This window comes from Symsagittifera roscoffensis, chromosome 10, assembly GCF_963678635.1.
Source record: "Symsagittifera roscoffensis chromosome 10, txSymRosc1.1, whole genome shotgun sequence".
Classification (NCBI taxonomy): domain Eukaryota; kingdom Metazoa; phylum Xenacoelomorpha; order Acoela; family Convolutidae; genus Symsagittifera; species Symsagittifera roscoffensis.
Window position 1 is genome coordinate 33,183,415 of NC_087071.1, and position 18,962 is coordinate 33,202,376.

General features: G+C 33.8%; 1 protein-coding gene across 1 annotated transcript in view; it reads right to left on the reverse strand.

Annotated features, from left to right (window-relative positions):
• Positions 1–2,093, reverse strand: part of LOC134855630 (uncharacterized) — a 139,023-nt gene extending 136,930 nt beyond the window's left edge. Inside the window, exon 1 of the mRNA XM_063872186.1 lies at positions 1,676–2,093. The gene's annotated coding sequence lies outside the window, so the exon portion shown is untranslated. The remainder of the gene's footprint in view (positions 1–1,675) is intronic.
• Between the last annotated feature and the right edge of the window lie 16,869 nt (positions 2,094–18,962).

Consider the following 18,962-nt stretch of genomic DNA (forward strand, 5'->3'; position numbering starts at 1 on the left):
AAATTATAGCTCTTGGGATTAACACCGAAAATAATGTTCTTTGCTTTGAATGTTCTTTAAACTTGTCTGTTGTACCTTTTGGCTACAAAAATTGAAACTTTTAGATGAAATTGATTGAAATTTTTTCTTAACACGCAACCCACGCAATTCAATATATTTAACCCACTAAGCTTGCATAAATGCAGTTAAGACAAAAAATTGACCTGGGTTGTTTTCAACATCTACGCTATGCTCTAGTGAGAAATTGGAAACGGCGCACTTTAATTAACTCTGATAGGCTACGAGAAATTTTCAAACCTGTCATAATTTTGTAAAAATTGGTTTCAGGTGAATTTTTTTTTCGTAAGTTTAGCTTAGATCATCTAATTTTTCCAGATGGTTTAAAAAATAGCCTGACGAAAAATGTTAGTAGGAAATTTTTGAAAATCGGAACAATGAACAAAAAAAAATGTTAAACTATACGGAACGTGAAAAAATTGAAGTCATATCTTGCAACTTAAATTAATTCGAAAACATTTTATATCTGACAGCTAGTGTAGAGCAGGGGCGGATCTACGACTTTCTCGAAGAGGGGGGAGGGGGGTTTCAAATTTTTTCAACAATTTAGTCTATATTTTTATGCTAGACTAAATTGGTTTTCTGAGCTGTTCCAGAGCAGTAAAAAGACCACGTTTGGGCCAAATTGTCTGCACCGCAGACAAATCGTTGAAAAAAGGCGTTTCGCGGTTTTTTTTCGGCGCGCACTTCCCCCTCACTTTTAATGAAAGTTGGCGCCGAAGGCTTCCTTAGAAAAATTAAAATTTGAGTGTCCGTCAGCCAAAACTAGATGTCTCAAAATAGTATAAAGGCGGAAACCTTTGGGTTGGCAAAAAGACGGATATTCCCCCGCAACGAAGTACGCAAGAAACACTTGTAAGCAAGTTTTTTATAACTAACATCCGCAAAATAAAGAAAAAATAAACAAAAAAACTTATTAACAAAACTCTTAAAATATAAACAAAACAGTTTGTAAAAATGATTGAAGAAAGCGAGAAAACGTACACCATGTTCGTCAAAAAGAACATATTACCTAAAATTACAGCTAGTGTAACGAACAAAAGCTCCTAAAGTTTTGTATATGTATCCAGTATTGCAAGATACACGTCTCCTGCTTGGTCAAAAGGACTGACTGTTTTATTTTGAACAAAATTTGACTTTTTGTTTTCGAAACTTTAATTGTTCTCATTTTTCACTTGTGCGCAACCATCAATTTGAATAGTTATCGTTTTATGTTTTGCCACTGAGCAAAACAAATAAACGGTTTTCAGTTTTAGGTTAAATTCTTGAATCTTACTTCACCAAACAAATCTGTTGGTATGATTTATAAAAACAACAAGGCAGAAGCACTACTAATTTTTGTAAAAAACTTCAAATGTGCCTTTTCGTAGCTTAAACCTTTTAATTTCTTAGCCTACTTTGACAAAAAAAATATAAAGCTTTTCTCGTGCCCATTTTCAGTTAAATTTAAAAACGCGGTTAATTTCTCCACCATTAACTGTCTTTTAATTTATCAAAGTAATAAAAAAACTTGGAAAATATGAAAAAAAATCTCGAATGTAAATACTACTATTACGTATTTCATACACGAAAATTGATTTTTTTAATTATCAATTTAATTTTCTGAAAATACCCTTACCATTTTTTAAAATGATTTCACAAACTTGATGTCGATGAACTGCGATCATTAATGAGGTTAAGAAACAGTTGGTAAAAGATAAGCATTAAATCCACTGGTTGGGTTTTAATTCCCATTTAAATCGCTAAATTGAGTCTGAATAAACGAACGGCAGTTGCAAAAATGGGATTTAATTACTATTTGTCCACTCATTAGTTGAAATTTATATAAAGTTTATTTGTTTACCAACCCCAGGCGGTTGAGTTATGTCAACAATACTCCAACAAAGCGAAAAAAAGTGTCACAATTATCGTCAATTCCCGCTGAGAAAAGTAAGAAAATAAGCGAAATTGGGGGAAAATGGGGAAAATGAAAATATGTAAAGTACACGGCAGGAAATATACAAATAAAGTAATATACATGCACACCTTTCAGTTTTCAGCACCAATGCGCCGTTTCTTTTTTCGATTTTTTGCTTATTTATTTGTATTTGTTTTTTTTTCAATCATCAATTTCTCTCCCATTGTGGTTGTGTTTTCAATCTATACCATCCTATTATACCCGCTTTCAACCCTTCATCCGTAAAAAGAAAAAGGTGAAAGCGAGCCCCATAATCAAATAAATAATCAATATAACTCAGTTTTGTTGGTGATGTTACTACTTTTTAGGAGAGCATATGGAATCTAGCGCCACTTACTGTTTTCCCCTTTTTTCCGCTTGTTTAAGTTTCGCCCCAAAATGTATTCTTTTAAAGGAAATAAGCTATCAATTATTTGATCCACTTTTTGGCACCTTTATGATGCTGGAAAGAAATGCTTCCCAAATTGGTCTATAAAAATACAGAAAAAAATCGAGAAAACAATATTTCCTAGTTCACATAGAAAACCAATCCCTGCTCAAACAACAAAAAACAGCTGCTGTGCAAGTAGAGCTGAAAATTCCGACCATATTAATAAAAGCTAGAAAAAAAAATCTTTTTTTTCAGATGAGCGTTGCATGATTTGGAGAACGAAATGAAAGCTTATGAAATTAGTAAAATAGCAAAATTCGACTACAGTTTTACTTTTTAAATAATCGACTTTATTTAAAAAAATTTTTGCATCCTATTTTTTGATTTAGAATAAAATTTTTTAATGTTAGGAAAACGCTTAATGAATTTTTTTGTGGCTTCAATACTATGCTTTACGCTATTACAACACCTATAAGCTCAAAATTAGGTTAAGAACAAAAAATTTCAGGATAATCAATTCAGGACTGAAAAGGTTTTATAGATGATATATAACTCGACCCATTCTGAAATTTATTTGAAAACCTGATTATGAAAAAAACCGAAGACAATTTTTTCCCCAATCTCAGTAGTCAGAACAACAAATTCAAAGACAATGCCAAAATGTTGGCAAAATTGGAGACTATGAGCAGCTTCATTAGTCAAAACTAGCGCCTTTTGATTTTTTTTGTTTTCTTGACACTTAAAAAATTGAATAGATAAACCACCATTGTCCAAGAAAGATTGAGACAAATTGCGACGGAGGTAACAATCAAAAAAGGGTAGCTGGTTAAAATATAAAAAGCTGAAGTTATTTTGACGCCTTATATTTATACAAAAACTTGAAAAAAAAACATTATTTACTGAATGCTTGATTTTCCTGTTTTTTTTATTGACGAAAATTAATAAAAAAATTCCAGAAACTAGATAATTATAAGTTAATTGCAATTCAACTACACTTTTTCAAACCAGTCATCTGTTCAAGGTATTGACACATTAATTTCAAGCTTTTTTAAATTATCTGAATCAGGACTGAAAGGAGTTTAATATGGTATCACAACTGACAGTTAGTGAGCTATTTTAAAGTATCTCAAAGTGGTCAGAAAAAAATACAGCCTTTTTTACAGTTTCATCCTACTCTACGAGATTGGTTGGAACACCAGTCACGTTTTAAATATTTTCAGCAGCTAGAAAAAATCAAAGTCAACATTGTATTAACAAAAACAAAACTTTCAGAGCAATAAACGAAGCACATTCTTTTACACGGATGCAAAGTAGAGCTTTGCACCACTTGCGATGGAAAAAAAATATTTTTCAAGAAAAAAAAACAGATTCCAAAAGTTGTCGCAAAACATTTTTGAAAATTAAACATATAACAATATTAGTTTGTCTCAAACTGACGATTTAAAAACCTGCCTGCTATCAGTCAAATTACTCAGAAGACACGCGATGAAACCATTTGTAAACATCAAACTGATGAAAAAGAAAACAAGTTCAGGTTTTTTCACATAACTCAAAAATATACAAAGTTTGGAAGAACCAAAACAAATACGATTGAACAAACAACATACTTTACCTAAAAAAACTGGCAACGTTTCTTAAAACACTAAAATATTGAAAAAGATAAATTACTCAGAAACAATTTAAAAACAATTCAAATATTTAACATTTAATTATTTTGCTCAAAAAACACCGAGTCAAACAAAAAAACAATTCAAATATTTAACATTTGTTTCGTTTGCTCAAAAAACACCGAGTCGAACAAAGAGGTAAAAAAAACAAGAAACAGACACTGGCTAGGAACAATCAAATTTTTTTGAAAAGTTCTAAAGCCACAAGCAAACGTCAATTTTACTTCCTAAAAAACAATTCCAATTGGACAAAAACTATTACCTGGACTTCAAAAAAACTAAAACTGAATCGCTTTTAAAAAACTTTTATAGTTGATTCTTTATTGTTTTCAATGCATTGAAACTACAAAAAACTAATGGAATAGATTAAATGTATTAGTAAAACTAGCCGTTAGCAACTCAAGTTAACAGTGAAACAACAAATTTTGTGTTTATTTAATTCTGATTTGAAAGACCTGCAGGCTCGCTTGGTCCTAAATTTTCATTTAAGAAAAAAAACTGAAAAATCGAATGTCGAAAAACTCAGAAAATGAAACAAAAAAATGTGCAAGAACCAACGAGCTACTTTATCAGCACTTTAAAAAAACACAATAATTAGCAATCGAAAGAAACAAAAACTATTTTTTCTATGCAAACTAAGAAAAGTTAATAGAAAAAATGAACCTTTATTCAAAAAAAAATTTTGAAAATTTTTTCCAAAATTTTTTTGAAAATTTCTTATGTTTAGTTTTTTCACTTTTTAAATGAGGTGTTGATTTGACCTTTTCCAAAACTTCATTTGAAAATGCAATCACTTCCGTATAATACCAACGGAAGTTATTGGGGAAAAAATATTCTGAAAATAAGCCGACGAAATTAACGCCGCCTTCTTCAAGCGCCGAAATTCTATCAAAAAATTTAGGCCCAGAAAAACTCTTAAAAATTTTTTGATTTGCACCCAAAACCCACACCTTATATCCAATCCCTACAAAAACCATGGGCATATTGATTTGAAATGATTACCATTTTGTTCATTCTGTGAACAAAGTTCCTTATGAGAAAAAAGTCTAGAAAACGATTGCAATATACTAGCTTGCTTGTCGCAAGCGTAATCAAAATTAAAGGCTTGTAGATTTCAATAATTCATCAATTAATAGAAAAAAATAGCCCATTGCGCTGCAAATAGCACAAAATGTTCTGAACAAATTTAATTGAAAAACAAATTCAAGGAGAAAGAAGTTCTCTGAGAAAGAAGTTCAAAGAAATGAAAAGAAAAATCTAATAAAAACAATTTAAACATAAAAAAATTTTGTATTTCTTGGACAAAATGCCATCGAATCAGATAAAAAAAATCAGATTATAACTGATATCAAAAAATCAAAAATACTCAGACCAGCTTTCTTGACACTGAGACAATTTTTTAACAATTTTTTAGAACTTCAATCGCAACAAATAGGGCTTTTATATGATAAGACAACTGACCCTCTTGAATTGTTTTTTGAAATAATTAAAATTTGCTAGAAAAAACTTCAAAACACGGGCTTTGTTCCATAGTTCTTTTCCACGTCAAAATATTCCGGAACAATAATAGGCTTCATAGGGCAAAAAAGCGTGCGCAAAAAAAAGAGTTTAAATTTATTCTAGCCAATAGGAAATCAGTGAAATTTTTTTGGAAGAATTAAGAAAAAACTCAATAAGCTTTTGATAAATTAAAGGACGCTGGTTGAACAAATGTTTGCTACCACATGTCCGCCCTTGGGTAGCAAGAATAGCCCGTTCCACATAATTTTTTCAACAATTTTGCACAAGTATCACTTTGACTTATCTTACAGGTGCTACAAAATAGCTCACAGGCAAGTTTAAATGTGAACCGTGATAAAATTCATTGCAGAATGAAATTAGGAAATGCGGATTCAAAAACACTAGATTCGAAAGAAAAAATAAGAATTGGAGCTATTTCTCGGTTTAAGGTCGCCGGTGGGCGCGCTATGCGCGCGTCGCCTCTTTGCGGCGATAACCGGCTCTAAATTTTGTATAGAGTCCTACCCTCTGCAGGCAAGCTCGCAACACGTTGGCGCGACTGCGGCGGTCACTATTATTGGCTGAATTGTCTCTGGCTGAATTGTCTGCATACTTTTGGCTGAATTGTCTGAATTTCAAATCGGCTGAATTGTCTTTGGCCGAATTGTCTGGACGCGCCTTTAACACTGATGTCTCATGAATAACAATAGATTGGAAAAAAATTGAAAATTCTCGTCTTAAATTTTAAAAATATAATCGTCCATTTTAGCTGAAACTTGTTCACTCTAACAAATTTCAACCCTTGTTTTTTATTGACGTGTCGCAATTATGCAAAACGTTTGGCCGGGTTTCAAATTTTCTGCTGTGAGCTCAGATGCCTTGAAAAATAAACAGTAGTGTAGTTTTTTAGTGTAGCCCAAAGAATGTTGATTCAACCTCGAAATTTTTTTTCGAACTATAGCAAAAAATTGTAGCAGCATTGAGATAACCATGGCATTTTTTCTATACAGAGAGCATCTTGTTGACGTCACAGTTTTGTCTAAATTAGATTTCTGCGAATTCAGCGACCTGAAAAAACAAGCTCTCGGTTGAACAACTGTTTGAGCACCTATAAATTGAATGAAAGCACATGAACGAAAATAAAATACCAAAAAATACGATAATTCAAAGCGGAGCTGGCACATAAAACTTTGAATAATAGAACTTTATACCAAAATGTTCAGACTTAAATTTTTACAACAGTTGCAAAGAAAACTTGATTTTTAAGTTAAAAACCTATTATTTGAATAGACAAGGAAATGAAAGATTTTTTAAATATTCTAAAAACTTTCTAAGAATAGAACTGCTCGAAATATTTTTTCAGTTTTCGAGCAGTTTGTTATAGCTTTTTTTGGATCAAACATTCTCTTCTGGCATCCAAAAAATCTTAACCACCATTTCAGATTAATTAAAAAAATGAATGTCAGAATCAGGGGCGGATCTAGGATTTTCTCGAGGGGGGGGGGGGGGCGGATTTTCAAAAAATTTTCGAAAATTTTGACGACCTTTTTTTTTTTTTTAGGTCGATCAGATTGATTTTCCGAGCTTTCCCAAAGCAGTAAAAAGACCCTGTTGTGGTCAAATTTTCTGCGCCGCAGGCAATTTTTTGAAAAAACAGGTCACAAAAGCCGTTTTTGGGCACTTTTTGGAAAATTTTGACAAAAAAAAACGCGTTTTTTTGGCGCGCGCTCCCCCTCAAAATTAGTATATATTGGCGCCGAAGGCGCCTTTAGAAAAATTTTAGGGTCGGTTGGCCAAAAATGGATTTCTTAAAAAGTATCAAAGGGGGGACCCTTTGGGTTGGCAGGGGTTCGAATCCCTGAGGAGGGGGGGCGTCCGCCCCCCCCGCCTCCCCCCCCTAAATCCGCCCCTGTCCAGAAATATGAGGTTATTTTTCCCAGAATGGCCAGAATTTTCCGTGGTTATGTGACCCGTGAAACGTTAAAAAACTTGAAATGGTAACTTATGACAGTCCAAACTGTGCACAAGAGACATTTAAGACGAAAGGACACTGAGCGGTGTTAAGAAGAAAAAGACCTACTCGGAAGACTGAAACGTAGGTATTTTTCATTTTGAACTCAACGTTCATAGAAAGTTACTCGGGAACCGGAAACTTCGGAACTTTCAGACGAAATTTTGCCGATTTTAGAATTCACTTATTCGCGTATGTAAGGCACTGATGAGTAACTGCATAATGCATTTTTTTTCGTTGGCTAGTTTTGTTTCACTGTGTTTTGTGCAGCCAAGTCATTTCCCGTTTAACGGAACAGATTGGGTTATCGATAAAATCTTTTAAGCAATAACAATCTACTTTTGATTTAGTAAATCAAGAATTTGAAAATAAGTTAACTCCGGAACCGGAACTAACTGTGTAGTTTGCCGAGACTCCGGAAACGGGTTCCTGTACATCTCTAGCCTACATGAGAACAAAGGCAGTCAAAATTGTGTTAAAAGCTTCAAAGCAATGAGGGTTTACAGAGAGTTATTTAGCGGAGCGCAACCAACCAGCTAAAAAAATATATTTTACTTTTGAAAATCCTGATTTACTTTTTTGAATTTCTCCGTTCAAGTTAAATTACGGTGTAGTTTAGGCGACCACTGTAATTATGGCGACCGCTGAAAATGGGGATGAATTTTGTTTTTGGGTGTGTTTTAATTTTGTCTGAACTTTCTTTCCATGCCAAATTAGGTAATACAAATAATTACCGGAAGGCATCGACTGATATATCAGTTAAAGCCCTTCAAGTCGTGATTCAAACGTTCAACACTGAGGAAACGGAGAATCGCAACTTTATGCGATACCAGACAAACATGTCAGTGCGAGCTAAATGATGTAACGAAAGCCAAAATGTGAAGATGTCGAAAAACAGCAATTGAAAATGTTCACACTTTTTCTTAATTGATATTCAATTTAATTAAAACACGTCCAGCAACAAAAATGGCGGCTTTAAATAAGTATTTGAAAATTTTTAGCTAGCGGCAACTAAGCGGCACTTTAATCTGGATAAACTTTTGTTGAACCGAAAAAAAAATTCTGTTAGGAAAAAATTTCAGTTCTGAAAATGTAAGACGTTTCCATATAATTGTTTCCAAAGAGAGACGCGTTAAATTTGCGTTTTCTATCAGGTGACGCAAACTTGGCTCCTTAAGCCGATAAAAGCTAAGCCGAAACCATTGAGGCCAAAAAGCTTACGATCAAACACAAACCAAAAAGTAAAATATACAAAATCCGGGGTAGTAAACTTTCTAATTACAGGAGTAAATCAAAAACACTAGCCCCCAGGGGCGGATTTTCTCAAGGGTGGAAGGGCTGTGAGGTCGATTGTAAAATTAAAAAAAAATTGTCGATCTTTTTTCAAGCCGACCAAATTGATTTTCCAAGCGCACTGAGTTAGAACCGTTGTGGTTAACTCATAGAGTAATTTCGGATAGGGTACACCGTCTGCTCGTCACGCTATCTTATTTTCGGCCGGATAGATTCGTGCAACTTCTTAGTCTAATACCGATCCTAATCTTACTCTTATACTATCTAGTCTCAGGTTGTTTAACTAGTCTCTGCTAGGCTCAATAGATCTAGGGTATACTGGTTTATTGCGGCTGCTGAAGTTCCTTTGGAGAGGCAACTAAATTCTAAGTTAAATTCAAATCTCTCTGGTGCTGAAACTACAAGTAATTCCAGCACTTACAAATAAGTGGGTTGTTAGTTAGATGGATCATGATTGGTTAATATTAAATACTTTACAGTGGTAAAATATCTAATTTATCCAATCATAAAATGTAGTTTAGATCAGGTTCCACCCATCCGGGTTTTACAGAGTTTTTTAGAATAGTCTTTCTGCAATTCAAAGGATGGATGATGGACGTTGGTATTTGGCGAACATCATATTTCTTCTGGGTTCTCTTGTTAGAGAAGTTCCAGGTTCAATCGCTGTGTCTTCTCATGACAACGACTGGGTTTTCGCAACAAACTGAAATCTGATTTCAGAATGGTTGGCTATGACAGGTTTTTCTGTTCCATGTAGAGAACTTCTTTTGGGTTGACCTTGTCTGGGAATGGCGTGGAGATTGTGCGTGGAGGGGATGCCTGGTTACTCGGATCTGTACGTATACTTGAACATCGAGGTGGTCATTGTTCTAGTTCAATGAAGTCTTTTTCTGCGAAGTCAAGTCGTACTCTAAATCCTTTGAGTTGTGATTGTGGGCGGCATATTAATTGTGGTTGGCCATTCTTTTTCGAGTGTAGTGGGGTCATTTTGTCTTTGGATGTTCGTCTTTGGTGTTGTATGCTGATCTATATACTGCAAGGTATAATTTATATTTTATAAAATTTTTATTAGTTTGGTGTTTTAATTATGATTTTGGTTAGTTGTTTTCACAAAAGCTTTTTATTTTAGTTCGGTTATTTTGAAGAGTTACTCACCCTTGAGTACCTCTTATTAAAAATAGAAGTGTGGTCACAAAGCGTGGATGTAGCGCGGTGGGTTAGGCCGGCTATAGAGCATGCTCAGGACGTCCTCTCTGGTGGGTTAGGCCAGGAGTGGGAGTATGATTTCGTGCGGTTTTTGTGAGAGGTCCTGTTATGTGATAACTTTTTATGTTGGGTTTATTGTGGTTTTTCTTGTGTTTCGTTGGTTGTGTCCTTTTTTCAAAAATCAAATTGTTTTTGGTATGGGTTTGTCTTTCGACTTTTTTGTGTTTTATTATTTCTTTCTTAGACTTTATAATAGTCTTCAAAAGAATAAATTATCCAGTTTTAAACTGGGTTAATCCGGTTTGGGTACCGTTGGTTTCCTTTTCTTAGTCATGTTGTTATTCTATGTGTTGTGGTGTTTAGTAAGCTGCGTTGGTTAGTTTTGTTTAGTATATAATTCCTTTCCAACCGGGTTAAAGGAAAGTTTGAAAATTGTTATCGTGTGTTAGAGTTGTTGAGTGTAAAAGCTTGAAACTGAAATTCATTATTTAAACAATTCTTCGTGGGCGAGCTGTGCGAGTTTGGATAGAATTCTTGTGCGAGTGAATGGAAATATCAAAAGGTTAGTACTGCATTTTCGTCTTATCAATTTACTACATAGAATTTCATTTTTACTGCTAGTTTTGGGGAAAAATTAAGTTACAAATTTTCATCATTATTAGAATTACTGCTTTTAGGGAAATAATTTATAAATTAATTTACTACATTGGTATGAACTTTATTTAATTTAGCTGGTGCAAAAGATTATTAGAGTTTTGAACAATTTGAAGAAGTTTTCTATTTTTTATTTTTCTTTTGTGTATTTTGCAGATGATCGTGAGATGAAGACTAAAAATCTAAATGAGACATGGATAAAGAATGGTTAGTTTTTTAATTTGAATTTATTAGTTAAAAATATGTTAAATTATACTTACCTGTTAGTCGTCGGGGAAAAAACCATGGGGGAAGATGTCGTGTATTATGTCGGAGTTAGTGAGTAATTTTGCTAGTATGCGAATGATGTTTTTAGTTTGAAGCAGTGGCCAAAGCAATTGAAGTGCTTTAATGGTTTTTAGTTCTTCAGTGCCAACTGCAAAATCATAAAGTGTGTTTTGGATGAGATTATATAATTTGTGATTGTATTTAGTGTTGTGGATGAATTCTAATATTGGGATTTCTATAGGTTGAATAAATTCATGTGGGATAAGGAAGGGTCTGGATTCTTCTGCGTTGAAGGTCTTCGTGATGGGACAAAAAATATACATTTGGGTTATGGGATCATAATTGCGAAGAATACCGTGAAGGTTAGTATCTTTGATGCAATATGTGAAGTTAAGAAAAAATAGTGAGGTGTACTTAGAGTTAATAAATTGAAAACGGTGGTGTGGTTGTCTTGATGGAGTGTGTAGATCAAAGTGATTTTGTATGAAGCGATAATATGTATATGTGTGGGTTTGTTTAGTGCGTAACATAATATCGTGTGAGCAGTGCAAATCTCGTTCATGTGGTGCAAGGAAATGAAAGGTTAGTGAAAATAATTGAAATTTTTCTTTAAAACTTTCGTAAGCTTGTGTGTCGGTTAGTGCTTCAGAAATGATGTGATCGAATTTGCGATCAAATATATTGAGTGTAAATACATATGGTGTTTTGATGAAGAATTTTTCTGTGATTTGTGGGTTAGCGAAACGGTCATCATCTAAAAATTGGTCTTGGTTAGCTCGGATGATGTTGTGATCGTAATATTCTAGCGTATATTCGTTAGCTCGGGGTGCAGTGTATGTTTTTAGTGACTTTTTATATCCTATATAAGCAAATTGTCTATGTGTTAGTGATGTGGTGAGTCGATATAGCATGTCTTGATTTCTTTCTATATCGATGTGAGTATTAGATAAAGGTAGGCAAAGGGGGTTAGTAAAATGATAATATGATGTCCAATGAAGTGTAGGCATTAAAACTTGTTCATCTAGAAAACTACGTGTGTCGTTAGTGTTGTTAGGAGTGTTCAAAGTATATTGTGGAAATGAAGGTAAGGTGATTGCTAAAAAATCTTTCGTGTTAGTGTGATTTGGATGATTAACATATTCACGGGCTGTTCCTGGTTTTGTTGGAAATGGATGGTTCGGGAATTTTCTTTTGAAAGTGCGATAAGCTCTATTAGTGCTATTTGATGATTCGGTGGATGTGGATGATGGTGCTAATGATGCGGTATAAGCTGAAGAGGGTGTAGGGGTAGGTGGGTTTGATGATTCTATTGTGGATGAAATCTGATTTATAGTGGGGTTTTCAAGGTGGAAGGGTTGTTGTTGTAGGGTGATAAAATTATCTAGTTCCTGGGAGATTTGGGGAGTATCTGGAGAATTGGATGATCGGTCTGAATGAAATGAAGAGTAGGTTGGGGTGACTTGTGAAGCATAAGAGGGTGTAGAAATGGATGGGAGTGGGTTATTTGGCGGGATTGGTTGAAAAGGGGGTTTTGAAAAAACTGAGGAGTTGGTTTGAAAATTATTGGATGGAGATGGTTCAGAGTCTGCAAATTCATCAGGGGTTTCAATATTTGGGTTATTGAGTTGTGAAATGGAGTATAAAACTGAAATATGTGAGTTAGTGTCTGAATTCATGCCTGATGTTACATTATTTGTTGGGAAATCGGGTGGTGGGAAAGCAAAAAGTGGAATTATTGTAATTGGAGTGTTGAGGTTGGTTGGGTGGGAATTTGAGCGGTGTAGGGATCCAAGTTGTCGGCTCATCGTGGGCTAAAAAAATTATTATTTTGAGACTGAAAAGCGGTGGTATGGGGTTGTTCTATAACTTGTTCATATGTATTTTCATCTAGTGAATGGTGTGTCATTATATGTTGAATGGGACTTTGTGATATGGTTGGTCTAAAATTTGGATTATGTGTTATTGCTAAATTTCGAAAATTTCGTGGGACTAGTGACAATGGATGGTTATGTGGTAGGGGTGGTAACTGTGGTGCTGTAGGCGTTATGTCTACATTGTTATGTTCTTCGTCGTATGTGTTTTGTCTTGTTGCTATTTTTGTGTTGTATTCTTATATTTGTGCGTCTAAAAGAATTTTGTTTATTGATGATGAAAAAATTCCAAAAAATCCTGCAAATAGTATGCGTGCTACACTTGCTTGTCCATTTACTTGTGTGTGTATAGCGCATGTATTGTAGATTCCTTTTAAGAGTGAAAAAAGAAATCCTATAAAGTTAAACATTGCGTATAAAATAGTCAATTTTTCTAAGATGTAGTAGGGCCATCCTAGAAAATCGAGAATTTCATTTTTTAGTGTAACAAAATTAAAAATATTTATTGGTGAAATATCTTGTGGTCTGTATTTTTCACCGTTTAGATATATATAGTCTTTAATGTCTTTAAAATATCCGCTATAATCTTGTGTATAGATATCTGCAAATCCTGCGGTTTCGGCAAGTTTGCGTAAGTTTTGGTCAATTGATTGTCTTTGTATAGTGTCCATTTGTGTTAATAATTCTTGGAATTGTTGTGTTCTAATGTGATGTTGGATATCGGATTTTGAATATATTCCGATTGATTGTAGGTCAAGATTTGGGTTTCGAGCAATAGCTCTTATGCTTTCAGGTGAAAATTTTTTGAGTGATTGCATTAATGTGGGATATGGGGTAAGAAGGTAATATTTATCTTCATCAGGGTTCAATTGTACTATATTGTGGCTATTTTCTGATCCACATGGGACTGCGGTATCCCAGAAATAGGTTCGTCTTGAAAGTGTGTCAACGAAATGTACTTTATTCTTATAAAAGATAGGGATTCTTTTATAACATCGTTTATCTTCAAAAACATATAGTGGTGATACTTTTTTGGTACAGGTATAAAACCATAAAATGTTTCCTTCGTAGTCTAAAAAATTTGATCTATTTCCTGATAGTAAATATCCTGCGTAAGGTATTTTTAATACTGCTAGTGCAAGTGATTGTAGGATTTGTGTTCTTTCTAATTCGCATAATTGGTGAAGTGTTTCTAATTCAGCGAGTGACATTTCTTGAAAAATGCGGCTAATTGTGTAGTCTAATTTCATATCTAGGTGAATATGATAGTGGATATTACCGAAATATGTACTATTCATTAGTGATAGTTCTTGTAAACGTGTGCTTCTAGTGTCATGGGGTTTGAGTTGTCCACCAGGTTAACTTTTACTTTTTTGAAAATCAACTGGTATATATGATGTTCCTTCGTTTATAGGGTGACTTGTGGCGTATGGGTCGATTTTTACTTTTCCAGTGGTCATGTCGAATCCTTCTTCGTATTCGACTAATATCTCGGAGTATTGTGTTTTATGAAGTGGATTTCTGTATTTACATGCAAGTTATGTTTCTATATATATTTGAAAACGTGTCAATTTATTTTCTATATTGTGTATGTTTCTAAAATTAGAACTTTGTTTTTGTGATGGATAGACTTGTTCATATGGAATTGATTGTATAAAATATTTTTCGTGGAATTTTATCATACGAGCGTGTATTTTTGCTACTTGAAATGTTGTACATGTGTCTTCGGGGAACCAAACAATTTTTGCTTGTGTTCCTGTTGTAGGGTCACAATAGCCTTGATCGTTTTTACAAGGTAATCTGATTCCTTGATAGATCATGGTGTTGTCAGATAAATCGCGTGTGAGTTGTATTTTTTCGAGTTGTATTTTCCAATCGAAAAACATGATTTCTTGATATCCTTTATTTTTTGTGTCTGCTTTGCAGTTTGATGGGTCATTTATACCAATGTGTGGTATCCAGTGTTTGTCGTGTATGTCATAAGTTAATCTTCCGTGTGCGCCGTTGTATGGGTATTTTTCATCTAATTTTATATGTCCTTGATATCTTTCAAGTTCTGCTTGATGTACAGAATCTGCAAAAACTTGGAAATATACTAATTTTCTATCTGTGTTTTTATTTCTTGTGATGTTTAGTCTTAGTAACTCGTTTTTACAATCTTCGGGATTGAGATGTAAAAGTCGTTCGATATTACTCTGGTAGAATGATTCGTGGTCAAGTCGGTTTTTATTTCCATTTGAGACTTGTGAACAATGTACTTTCTTTTCAGAAAATGTTGCTGTGAATTTATATCCTATAACTGTTGTTGCTCGGGCTTTTGAATAAAGTGTCGCTATTACATTTGTTGTTTCTATAGCTTGTGGTTCTGTTTCGCATTGTGATACTTGATTTATTGCATATTTGTGTAGTGTTTTTTGTTCGTTTTCTTCACAATCGTAATGTGTTACTAATAAATCTTGGGGTCCTGTGCGGGGGGAAGGGTCTATGTTTTCATTGGAGGTTATTAGAAAAAGGAGTTGGAGAAAAATTAAAATTTTTAGAATATACATGTGTATGACAATCCTGAGTATGGGTTATAAAATGTGATGTAACCAATTGTCTTTTTGGTATATCTGTCGTATTTGTATATCACTTCAGTTGTTATAAATGGTGGTGGTAGGGATTGAGCTGTTATTTTTGGTGGATTTAATGGATAGGGATGTTGAGTAATGTTGTTTAATTTAACCGTGATTTCAAATTTTAATTGTAGACTATTTTGTTGGAGTATTTGGATGTTATGATCACGAATGTCTTCGTGTATGTCTTGTCTATATTGTAGTCTATTTAGTGCCCAGTTGTGGAGTCGGTTACTTTCTGGGTGTTGTCCAAATAATGGTGGAGGTGCTGTGAATGTATTCCAGTCTAGTCTTAAAGGAATATTTGTTGATGATTGTTCTCGATATCTAGCGTCGAGGTTATTTGGGAAATTTAAGTTAAAAGGCGGTGGTGAAATCTGGCTTATTGATGGTGTTGATGGTAGTGATAATGTTTCTGGTAGTGATGAGGATGTTGTTGTATTCGTAGAAATATCTATTGGATCATTGATTAAATTTGGTTCACCTTGTGTGAATGAATGTGTTGTCCAATATGGTAGTCGTGATGTTTGGTTTGTGGGGTTAAAGGGGTTTTCACGAATTTGTTCAGATGTTGGTGTTGAACCTAAGTAATCTGAGGGTAGGCTTGAGGTGCTACGTTGTGAAAGAAGCGTAGGGGTTTCTGGTAATATACCAATGGGGTTTTCTGGAGTACTTTGTGATGGGGATTGAGGTATATCAAAATGAACTCGGGGAGTTTGAAAATTTCTGTTTCGTCGAGGATGTATAATTTGTCTATTTATTTCGACTGTATTTTGGTTTTGACTAGGATTTCGTATTCTACTTAATTCTTGTGGTAGTGTTGGGTATAAGTTATATGCTGGTTCGCTTAGAGGTGCTTGTCGTTGAACTGGTTCTAGTGGTTCAGATAAGCGAGCGTGTCGTTCTTCAAAGGTATATGGGTTGTCTTGAAAGGAAATTCGTGTGGATGTTTGGGGGTTTTGGGTAGTTGAAGATGGTGTTGGGTTATCTTGGGATGATGTCGGTGAAGACCGACTGAGTGATTGTTGGTTTGCAATTTTTGATGGTTTTTTATTTATTCTTTTAGTGGAAAAATTTATGTTTATTATAGTATTCTTCTAGAAAAAGAATTAGGAGGATTGTTGCTAGGGCGAATGTGATGATTGCTTTCTTTATACATTTGCATATTGTCAAGATGAGGGATGATAGAAATGTTATAAAAATTACAAATAGTAAAAAAATATCTGTTCTACTAAAAATGGTTCGTATCATTTAGATAAGTTTTGTGAATCGTACCTGTGGATATAGTCAATAGCTTTCGAAATCTGGAGGTATAGTTCAAATATGGAATAGAAAATTAAAAAAATATTGCAAAAAATGATTAAGATTATTACAAAAGATTCAAAGGTATCAAAAAGAAATATGATTAAAAGTTTAAATATCGTTAAAAAGTTTATGAGAATGTTAAGAATTATGTTGACTGGTCGAGAGAAGAGCATTTAAGAAATGGCTTGTCGATCGAATATTTTTTGTTGTTTGAGACAATTTTCAAGTGTGGTCGAATTATTTATTGGTTTTTTGACAAGTGGGTTGAGTTTTGTGAAAAATTGTTGGGGGCAAATTTTATGGTGATCGGGAGGTCTTCTTTGTCTTTATTTTTATTTGTCAAGTGATCTGGGGTATTTTTGAGATTTTTATACTTTAGGCTAATTAAAATGGTCGTTCTTTTACTTTAGGCTAATTTAACATATTTGTTTGGGGGGTATTCGAGATCGGAGTTGGGGAAATATTGTTGATCTTTGGGTTATTAGATAAGGGAGGGTTATGATATTATGGTGATATTTATTTTAGTTGTCAAGTTGGAGTGGTTTGCTTATTTTTGACCTGGAGGTCGCAAAGTTATAGTTATAGATATGCCTGGAGTTTAATATCGTTCGTCTAGTTGGTTTGTGTTAGAGTTAGAGAAGGTGAGGGATTGGATGAATCCTATTGGCTAATTTTGAACTAGAATCGTTGCTTGTTTGTCAGCATGTTATTTTGAAAAATGAAAGTTCAAAATATTTCAGAGGTGCAAAAATTATTAAATATAAAATTAAAGCTGTTTTTGAAATTCGACTTTCTTTAATATTTTAGATTGTGGAATGAATGTTTTATAGTTTTTACGTGGTTGATTTCTAAGTCGTGATGACTCTCTATGTTCTGATTTGTCGATTTGTTCTTGGGGTATTATTTTTTCTGTCAATTTTCTATTTTTTCTTTCTTTTTGAGGTATATTTTGATCTAGCTTTTTTGTATTGTTTTTCGTTATAGTTGATTTTTTATTTTGGTTCTCGAGATGAATGTCATGTTGTTCCTTTGTTTTATTCTCCGTATGTGGGTTATTTTGAATAACTTTTAAACCTGTGAAAGAATATAATTGAGTTAGTTCGCGTAGTGCGTATTCTTTTGGGTAATAAGGTAATAGGTTGTTTCGATGTTGAACAATTTCTTTTTTGTCTGAGTCGGTGATTTTATATGTGACATCAGTGGGTTTGGCAATTATTTGGTATGGTCCTTTACGAAGGGGTTGTAATTTTTTAGAGATTCCTTTTTGAGTGTTAAAATTGGGTATTAAAACAAATGTTCCAATTTTTAAATCGGAGGCTGGTGTAAAGCGTGAATTTATTTGTTCATTAATGTTTTGCCTTTGTAACAACTTTTTTGTTACTTTTTGGTAAATTTCATTGTGTTTTTTATCTCTGTTTAAAATCCATTCGGTGTGTGTACCGGAGGCTAATTTAAGAATTTGTGGGTGATGAACATGATCTTCATCGTGTGTGTGTAAAGGTAGGTTATAACAAATTGAGTCTTTATTCGGTTGACAATAACTTTGTGCATTTTTATGAGAGTTTGCTGTAAACATAATTGGTTTGCGTGGCTTTTGATTAAAAACCATTTCATATGGTGACATTCCTAGAGTTGTCGTGATTTGTGAATTATATGCTAAGGGAAATAGTTTTACATCTGCTGACCATTCGGTGTATCTTGTATCATTTCCATTGATGATACATCTAAGATATTCTTGTAGTGAACGGTTCATACCTTCGACTAAGCCGTTTGTCCAAGGTGCGTGAGATGTACGTGGTTTGTGTTTGATGTTATATAAATGACATAGTGTGATGATTTCATTATTTATGAATTCTGTACCGTTGTCTGTAACTAAAATTTCTGGTAGTCCGAATTTGGCTATCCAGTGTTCATAGAGTGTTGTGTAAGCGTAATAAGCGTTACAATGTGGTACTGGGTTAAGTGCTACATAATGTGTAAACGCGTCAACAATTACCATAATGTAGGAGTTTCCTTCGGATGAGGGTGAAACTTTGTCCTTTAAAATCTTGTTTTTGTGCTAATTGTTTTTGATTTGGATAAGGTTTATTTAGCTGACATACTAAACAATCATTGCATAGTACTTTTATCCAAATTGGTGCATTTGGAAAATAAAAGTTTTGTATGAAATTTGAATATGTTTTCTCTGA